Source organism: Acartia tonsa, chromosome 1 (genome assembly GCF_053477335.1).
Source record: "Acartia tonsa isolate MP-2025a chromosome 1, ASM5347733v1, whole genome shotgun sequence".
Taxonomy (NCBI): Eukaryota; Metazoa; Arthropoda; class Copepoda; order Calanoida; family Acartiidae; genus Acartia; species Acartia tonsa.
Genome location: NC_137260.1, coordinates 2991305 through 3001536, shown reverse-complemented (window position 1 = coordinate 3001536; position 10232 = coordinate 2991305).

Sequence of the window (10232 nt, the reverse complement as noted above, 5' to 3'; positions counted from 1 at the left end):
GATTTAGGGAAAATAGACCTACCAAGGATTACTCATGCAAAAGTTCAGATCGAAATTCGAATTCCAAGTGTCATTTGCTCACTGATTACGAGATGGTTGCATTAAAACCCCCCCCCCCCCCCCCCCTTATTTATTGGACACTAGAAATAAACAACAAGAAAAAAAATCAAGGCAAAATGATCAACGTAAGAAAACTGTGCATTTCTAAGTTTGACTGTTATTAGTTTCACCTGGTATATAAGGGCTTATTTAATACCTACCTAATTATTTCTAAAGATTTTTTTGAACTAAAAAACTCCTTATTTTCTTGAAAAAGATGGTAAAAATGCTTCCTAAATTAATCATAACCACAATGTGGTTTCCCTCCAAAAGTAAAAAATACTATTAAAAAATGTGCAATGTACATCAGACAAAATGGTCATTTTTACCATCCAATCATTTTTTTGTAAATTAAGTTCTTTAAGAAACAAATAAACCAATGAGTGATCGATTTAAATTGCAGATATTTTTATATTTGTTAGTTTGGCTTTATTTATATAGCATTTTTCCATTTTGTTCATCACTCTTTTTTTAAGAAGAAAAAAAAGCATGAAAATCATTTTTGACAGTTTCGTATTTAAACATACCTATATATATTCATAATTCATACTGTCATAAATTATAATTTTAAAAGTAATGATACATAGTCATTATTATTATTATTAATATGATGTAATTAAAAATAATATTTTTCTGTCGTATGTACCTATTGTATGTATGTAATGAAATAATACCCGCCACGCGTAATGTAGAGCAACTACACTATAATTCTGCCTGTAAGACAGACACACATACACATGCTAATATTCGATACATTGGTACTTTTGCTCCATCAATGAAATAAATGATTGTAAGTTTACTTTTTGTTTTTAAAAGCGAAGCTTTTCTATAATTAGGGTCCGTTCGTTCGTCTGTAACGGATAGTTTTTTTTCGTTAATTTAAGCATTTTAGAATTGTCCTATCGATTTCAAACTTGCATGGTGATTCCTCTAGTAGTTCGGTACGATTTAGAAAGCGTAGCAACTCTATAATTATTACTAAAATGCCTGTACGTCCATTTTAAACATGTTGATTTTTTCTTTTTAAACAACAAATTTTTATGTGATATAATCGTCCGATTGATCTGATTTTTGGTATATTGATTCCTGGGACAATAAAGTATAATGTTATAAGCGAAGCAACTCTATAATCAAGTCCTAAATTTGTAAGTATATGTCCTTAAACATTATCCTGTATCCAGCAGTATTTCATCAAATTTGTTTACAATTTTGCTTCGACTCTTGTATATTTTTATTCTGATTATTGAGTTCTGACACTATATAAGTGTTAATGTCCGTTTGCCCTACCGTTTCAGTGCTTCGCTTTTATGAATGTTGTCATCCTTTTATTTTCGGTATTTCCAGCATTGCTTATCTAAAACTAGCACTGTCCGATTACATAATAGTTATTTCTCGCATCGTTTAAACGGCTTTCCGCGGATATGGAATGTACAATAATAAGATTAAAACTAGTTTTATATTCGTAGAAAGCTGGATAAAATACGATGCTAGACATAGTTTTTTCGTATGGATGAGGAGAACCGGTTCCTATCCACCGGATTCGAATGAATACGAGAAATTTTTTACCATCCCCAATGATTTCTCTCATCGTATTATAAACGGCTTTCCGCGGATATACAGGGCGTTTCAAAAAAAACTGCGTTTTCCAAATTTGGGAAATAACCATTAGGAGTACAAAAAAATAATTATAATATGTCAATATTCTCTATAAAAATATGCATCGAAATTGTTACAGGTGTTTTTTAATATTTCTGAAAATAACGGCGCATTTTAAAGCATAAATATTTCAAAAGATGCGTATGATGCTTTTTTCTGGTAGAATTTTGTGCCTTAAGGTTGGTTTTTAAAAATTTATTCACTTGAAAACAACATCTTAATACGGCCAATACAATTTGCTACCAATTACACTAAAAATTTCATTTAATATTCCCTCACTGAAAACAAATATTCAGTTTTTCTTTTTGTATACATAAGAAACATGACCTTAAAAATTGCTCATGTTCGTAAATCCTCACCCCTCATTTATTCCTATAATTCTTTAATTTGATTGACAGGTTAAGATATAAACTCATAATTTATTCATAATTTGTAATTAACTGCTTTAATAAAAAAATTCAAACTTCAATAACTTTTTTGTCTTTAGAGATTTTTTTGTCAAATAAAAAGGAGTTTTTTTCTTTTTACTATAACCTACGTTATTAAAGAAGATTCTTTTACTGCAAATGCATCACAATCAAGAAATGTGAAAAAATTACAAATTGCAGTTTCTTAAAAATGCTTTTGTGAGGAGCTAAAAAGCGTTTCACCCTTAAAACTCATTAAGGTACTTTTCTTATACCTTTTTCTAAATTAATATTGAAATTCTACGGGTTTTTTTTATACAAAATAGAAGAGTTATTTAAATTTTTCTTGCACAACATTTTTCACATAAAGCATTTTTGGAAACTATGTACCTATCATAGAGGCCGTATTTTTAGAGATAATGAAAAACACCTGTTATAAATTTGATGTACTTTTTTACAGAGAATAAGGACATACAATCGTTTTTTCTGTATTCCTTCTGGTTGTGTCAGAAAAACGGAAAACGCAGTTTTTTCTGAAACACCGTGTAGAATGTTAACATTTTTATATTCAAAGCTGGATATAATACGACGCTAGACATAGTTTTTTCGTATGGATGAGAACCGGTTCCTATCAACCGGATTCGAATGAATACGAGAAAAAAAAATTACGGGTCCTTGTCCTCTGTAAAAAATACATTAAACTTATAAAAGATGTTTTTTAATATCTCTTAAAACAACGGCGCATTTTTAAGTATAGATTTTTATAATTGCGTGTGATTACTTTTTACGGCAATAATTTTGTACTTTTTAGGAAGATTTATTTCTAGTAAAATATTTCTACTATACCCTTTTTTGATACTATACAGCGCAGTATACACCTATCATAGCATTTAGGAATAAAGGTAGTAAGACTAGAGTGGGAATCTGGCTCCACCAATAGAAATATCCTAGAAGAAATAGGCAGACCTATAATAACAAAATTAAATAAATCTTGAAAAAAGTTGTCTGCATTTAAATAAATTTATGATAATATAGCAGCATTAAAGCTAAATGTTCTTTCATAAAGAATCCCCCTTAAAATGTTTTTGGAACTTCTTTGCACCTTGGAAAAGTTTCACTTATCGGTTTCCCGCTTGCGAGATCCTTCGGTACATACAGTTAATGAATATGATCATACAAAATTATTAAAAATTTTTTCATTTAAACTTGACCCATTTACATCTACATGTTACATTTAGCCAAGATTATATTAAATGACAAGTCTAGAAATGACGACATTTACAAATATGGTTACTCTGTCGAATACATAATTGTAATAAATATTTAATGATGTTCAATTGCAAGATTTGAATAGTGCTTTCCCCGGATATAAAAATTTAAAACCAGTTTTATAAGCCCAAAAGGCAGAAGGACTAGGCTAACGAACTGTCTTGTATTTTATGTTTTTTTTTATTTTATTATTTGTGGAAAATTGTCTGTAAAATGATGCTATACATGATTTATCAGAATGGTTGCGAACTGGCTCTTGTCCAGCTAATATTTAAAGGTTTTGAAGCCATACTAGAAAAAGAAATTTAAACAAAGACTACCTTGACTTAAACAAAACAATTGCTAAATGCTAAGCGTAATACAATAAAAGTAACTGGATATCTGACCCGCGACCGTGGCTCAACACGTAGCGCATCCGCTCGTCGTCGGGAAGGTGTTAGGTTCGAATCTCGGTCCGACACCGACACACTAAAGACGTTAAAAATGGTTCCCACTGCTACTATGTCAGATGCGCGACGTAAATAGTTAGAGTGGGGGGAATGCCTTGGCCCAAAACAGGCGCAACTCGTTACCATGCACAGTTAGGACTTCTCAGACAAAGGTCGTGCATCACAGAGAGTTGGTTGTCTGTAATCTACTGTACCACGGGTATGAGTTGAAGGACCAAGAGTCTGGCCTTGAGTTGACAAGTTGACTGTTCAGTCCAGGTGCAACTCACCCATACGACATTAGCATTAGTAACTGGATATCTATCTGTCTATTTATATGTGTTGCGAAGGATGTCACTAACAGCTGGACCGATACAGTTCTCCTTTATAGCTCAGCTTATTAAAGGTCCAGGAAAGAATCTCCGCTAAAAAAATATTATTCCCCCCGTGATATAGGTCTCTAGAGGCACATCCGCTAGTTTAAACATATGTGTTTCAAGTATGTCTCATGGCTGTTATTGCCTTTATGTTTTGCTCTTAATCGGTTCATAAAAAGTATGTAAAGACAAGGATGACAACATCCATAAAAGCGAAGCACAGAAACGGTAGGACAAACGGACATTAACGCTTGTATAGTGTCAGAACTGAATAATCAGAATATAAATGTGTAAGAGTCAAAGCAAAATTGTAAGTAAATTTGTTGAAAAACAGCTTGATTCAGGATAATGTATATGGACATACTTACATTTTTAGGACTTGATTATAGAGTTGCTTCGCTTATTACATTATACTTTGTTTGAAATCGATAGGACAATTCTAACATGCCTAAATTAACGAAAAAAGCTATCCGTTACGGACGTTCGGACGTACGGACGGACCGACCCTAATTATAGAAAAGCTTCGCTTTTAATTATTATAAAGATCTTTATGAAAAAATACAATTTCAATTGTATTACTAATTAGTCTTTATCCTATAATATGAAATATTAAGGTTTTTTGTCTTAAGGTTTAGATTTGGAAATTAAGTTCTACTTCTCAGGATAGTTTTAGGCTATTTTCTCCACCGCCCTATCCCCTAAAGGTTAGGGACGAAGCAACTAGTATGTTAAATATTACCTAAATATTTGACCCTGGAATCTTTACAAATCTAAAAATCAAACTTTGATTTTGCATTGAAGCTAGGCAAATTCATCTCGACCAAATGTTCATCCAATACATCATAAGTTTTTAAAAGCGAAGCATTTCTATAATTAGGGTCGGTCCGTCCGTACGTCCGTCCGTAACGGATAGCTTTTTTTCGTTAATTTAGGCATGTTAGAATTGTCATATCGATTTCAAATTTTGTATGGTGATCCCTGTAGTAGTTAGGTACAATTTAGAAAGCGTAGCAACTCTATAATCGTTACCAGAATGTCAGTACGTCCATTTTCAACATGTTGATTTTTTCACTTTTTTAACAACAAATTTTTATATGATCTAATTATCCGATTGATCTGATTTTTGGTATACTGATTCCTGGGACAACAAAGTACAATATTATAAGCAAAGCAACTCTATAATCAAGTTCTAAAAATGTAAGTATGTCCATAAACATTATCCTATATCAAGCAGTTTTCCAACAAATTTACTTACAATTTTGCTTTGACTCTAATACATTTATATTTTGATTATTCAGTTCTGACACTTTATAAGTGTTAATGGCCTTTTGTCCTACAGTTTCAGTGCTTCGCTTATATGGATGTTGTCATCCTTGATGCAATAAAGTCTCGGGGAAGGTTTTAGACTATTTTTCTCTCCCTCAATGCAGCGGCCCTATATTCTAAGAGAAAAGCCACTAGTTTGTTAAAATAATGTTATTTAAACGAATATATATTTCAGTTAAAATTAATGGCTTGTCGATTTGAAAAAAAATACAGAAACCGCTTAATATCCGCTGGATTAGAACTGGTTCTCAGTCAAACTGAAAAATCATGTATAACATCGTGTTACAAACAATTTCCCACGAATATTAAAAACTCATTAGATAATTATTAGTTTTACTAGCCCGTGCCTTCGAATCCTCTGGGCTGCAAAATTGGTTTTGATCTTATAATTTATCTATAACACGGGAACATATAAAGGGATGCATATTGTATGTATTATCAGAGAGAGAGGGGACAATGGGCTGTTTATTACGCTAGTCCCCAACGTTTTATGATAACGTTGGATTAACAACTTTGGGGACTTTAGTAATTCTCGATTAGTTGATTCATTAAGTTATGTGTGCACACATTTTAACCACTAATTTTGATCTAAGTGGGGTAATTTTGTGTATCATCATTGAGGATGTACATAAATTTATCGGCCATTGTCTTATCCCTCTAGATCCCTGAAGTATTATACAGTGTTTATCTTTAAAGTTAAATATATAGGTCAATGTTAACATACACACAAAAAGGTGTTTTATAACCAATTATTCAATTGATCTAATTCTATGTATATGTGTCATTTTTATTAGGATAAGATTCTTATAAGACTTTGTAACTTTTTTTCTCGTATTCATTCGAATCCAGTGGACAGGAACCGGTTCTCATCCATACGAAAAAACTATGTCTAGCATCGTATTATATCCTGCTTTCTACGAATATAAAAATGTACAATCATAAGATTAAAACCAGTTTTTTTAGCCCGTAACTTCGGCACCTCGGGGCTAAAAAAACTGGTTTTAATCTTATAATTGTACATTCTATATCTGCGGATAGCCGTTTATAATACGATGCGAGAAATAACTATTCTCGTATTCATTCGAATCCGGTGGATAAGAACCGGTTCTCATCCATACGAAAAAACTATGGGAAATAGTCCCTTTCGTGACATTGCACCTTAAGGGGCGATTTGTCGTATTTTTAAAATGGCTTTTATAGGTTATTTGAGGTTAGATTAGGTTTTATTGGGTTATGTGATTGCCCCACAGGGTTAAGTAATTGGCCCCGCAGGGTTAGAGCCCCCCTTAGGGGCTAGAAATAGGAGAAAACCTACTGTGAAAAATACGAAGTATCGCCCCTTGAGGTGCCATGTCACGAAAGGGACTATACCCAAACTATGTCTAGCATCTTATTATATCCAGCTTTCTACGAATATAAAAATGTACAATCATAAGATGTACATTCTATATCAGCGGAAAGCTGTTTATAATACGATGCAAGAAAAAATTATTCTAATATTTTATCTACATCTTTAAAAGATATCTTAATTCTGTCCTTATCTTAAATTTTAATTTTTTAATTATATACTATTTTTAAAAATAGCAAGTTGTTCTTTTGTCTGAAGAACTACTTAACTGATTGAGTACTCCTTTTTACCCAGTATAGTTTACGGATTTTTATTTAGGCTATTTTGTGACTTCTTTCTTACTCCATTGAATACAGAGCACCATAGCCCCGAGATGCTAGTTTTATAAAACATAAAAAAAGTATTATGTCTTTTTTGTCAGTTATGATCTCGTTACCAAACCGATTTAGTTCTCTTAGTTGATAAAATGGGTCCCGGAATGGTTTTAGTCTATAGTCTTGGGGGTGTTTTTCAAATATTTTTGATTCTTCTCTTTAAATTAATAGCCATAAGATGGTAGGGGTGCAGCTGCTAGTGAATTTTACAATGGCTTAAATTTTGTACTTTTATAGCAAACTTCTTACAAAATCAAGATGAACAAGATATAAGATTTTCCAATAATCCTTTGAAAATTAATTAAATATGTTTGAGAAGCCATGAATTCAAGTTTAGCCCGGGAGGGACGGGACATTGGGATTTGTTGTTAAAAAGTGAAAAAATCAACATGTTGAAAATGGACGTACGGACATTCTGGTAACGATTATAGAGTTGCTGAACTTTTTAAATTGTACCTAAATACTACAGGGATCACCCTACAAAATTTGAAATCGATATGACAATTCTAACATGCCTAAATTAACGAAAAAAGCTATCCGTTACGGACGGACGTACTGACGGACCGACCCTAATTACAGAAAAGCTTCGCTTTGAAAAACTTATGATGTATTGGATGAACATATGGTCGAGATGAATTGGCCTAGCTTCAATGCAAAATCAAAGTTTGATTTTTAGATTTGTAAAGATTTCAGGGTCAAATATTTAGGTAATATTTAACATACTAGTTGCTTCGTCCCTAACCTTTAGGGGGTAGGGCGGTGGAGAAAATAGCCTAAAACTATCCTGAGACATTAATAAAGCTTTCCTGAGAAGTAGAACTTAATTTCCAAATCTAAAACTTAAGACAAAAAACCTTAATACTTTATATTATAGGATAAAGACTAATTAGTAATACAATTGAAATTGTATTTTTTCATAAAGATCTTTATAATTATCTTTCTCGTATTCATTCGAATCCGGTGAATAGGAACCGGTTCTCATCCATACGAAAAAACTATGTCTAGCATCGTATTATAAACGGCTTTCCGCGGATATAGTATGTACAATAATAAGATTAAAACTAGTTTTTTTTTAGCCCCGAGGTGCCGGAGGCACCGGCTAAAAAAACTGGTTTTAATCTTATGATTGTACATTTCTATATTCGTAGAAAACTGGAAAAAAAAGATACAGAAACCGCTTAGTATCAGCTGGATTAGGACCGGTTCTCAGTCAAACTATAAAATTATGTATAACATCGTATTACAGACAATTTTCCACGAATATTAAAAAATCAAAATTAAAAATAATCATTAATTTTACAAGCCCGGGCCTTTGACCCCTCTGGCTACCAAACTATTTTTTAAAAGCGAAGCTTTTCTATAATTAGGGTCGGTCCGTCCGTCCGTCCGAAACGGATAGCTTTTTTTTGTTAATTTAGGAATGTTAGAATTATCCTATCGATTTCAAATTTTGCATGGTGATTCCTTTAATAGTTAGGTACGATTTAGAAAGCGTAGCAATTCTATATACATCATCACCAAAATGTCCGTACGTCCATTTTAAACATGTTGATTTTTTTACTTTTTTAACAACAAATTTTTATGTGATCTAATCATCCGATTGATTAGATTTTTGGTATATTGATTCCTGGGACAACAAAGTATAATGTAATAAGCGAAGCAACTCTATAATCAAGTCCTAAAAATGTAAGTATGTCCATAAACATTATCCTGAATCAAGCAGTTTTTCAACAAATTTACTTACAATTTTGCTTTGACTCTTATGATTATTCAGTTCTGACACTATACAAGTGCTAATGTCCGTTTGTCCCACCGTTTCAGTGCTTCGCTTTTATGGATGTTATCATCCTTGTTTGATTCAATATCCGCGGAAAGCAGTCTATAATACGATGCGCTAGATAACTTTTAAAGCTGTATCAACACGAGAACATATAATGTGATGCATATTGTATGTAATATACAGTGTTTATCTTAAAAGTTACATATATATAGGTCAATGTTAACGTACACACAAAAAGGTGTTTTATAACCAATTATTCTATTGATCTAATCTATAATACAAAGTAGAATGGTGTCTGTCTGTCCGTCTGTCCCTTAAGATCTCGGTAACCACTGAACCGATCAGATTCTACTTTTCAGGGAATATACCTACTGGTCCTGTGGTGGGATACCCCCAACCCCCCCAAAAACAAAAATACCCCCGCCATTTTTTTAAATTTTTAAAAAATAGTGGTGGAGTGGGGGATCTCCAGGTAACAAAATATGTAATTATACCTCCTGGGGCAAAGCCACAGAGACTAGGGGCAAATCCGCTAGTTCTATAATAAAGGGCAATTTAGTTTATAAGGACAGTGTAACTTTTTTTTCTAATATTTTATTTATATCCTTAAAAGATTTCTTAATTATATCTTTATATTAATTTTTATCATTCAAAATCATACCCTGTTTAAAAAATAGCCTTTTTTTGTGTAAAGCACTACAAAACTGATTGAGTACTCCTTTTTACCCAGTATAATTTACGGATTTTATTCAGGCTATTTTGTGGCTTCTTTTTTACCCCATTGAATACAGAGCACCAGAGCCCCTAGATGCTAGTTTTATAAAACACATATACAAAAATAGGATCTACTGCAGTTCACGGTAAAATATTGCTGGTAACGAATATTGCTTAAAATTTATGAATTTTAAAGGCTGCTAGCTGCCAAACGGCTGAACGTACAGATCATACCCGCACACCATTTTAAGCGGCATAAGGAGGCCTACAAATAATCTGGAATAGATAAGATCCAATGATGCACAGGGAAAGCTCCACTGAAGAAAAACCGCGTAAAATAGGTCTTTTTCGCGCATTTCTCTGCACTGCAAGATAATTATGCATTATTGATTTATGGCTATTCCAGATTATTTGTAGGCCTTTTTATGCCGCTTAAAACTTTGTGCGGGCATGA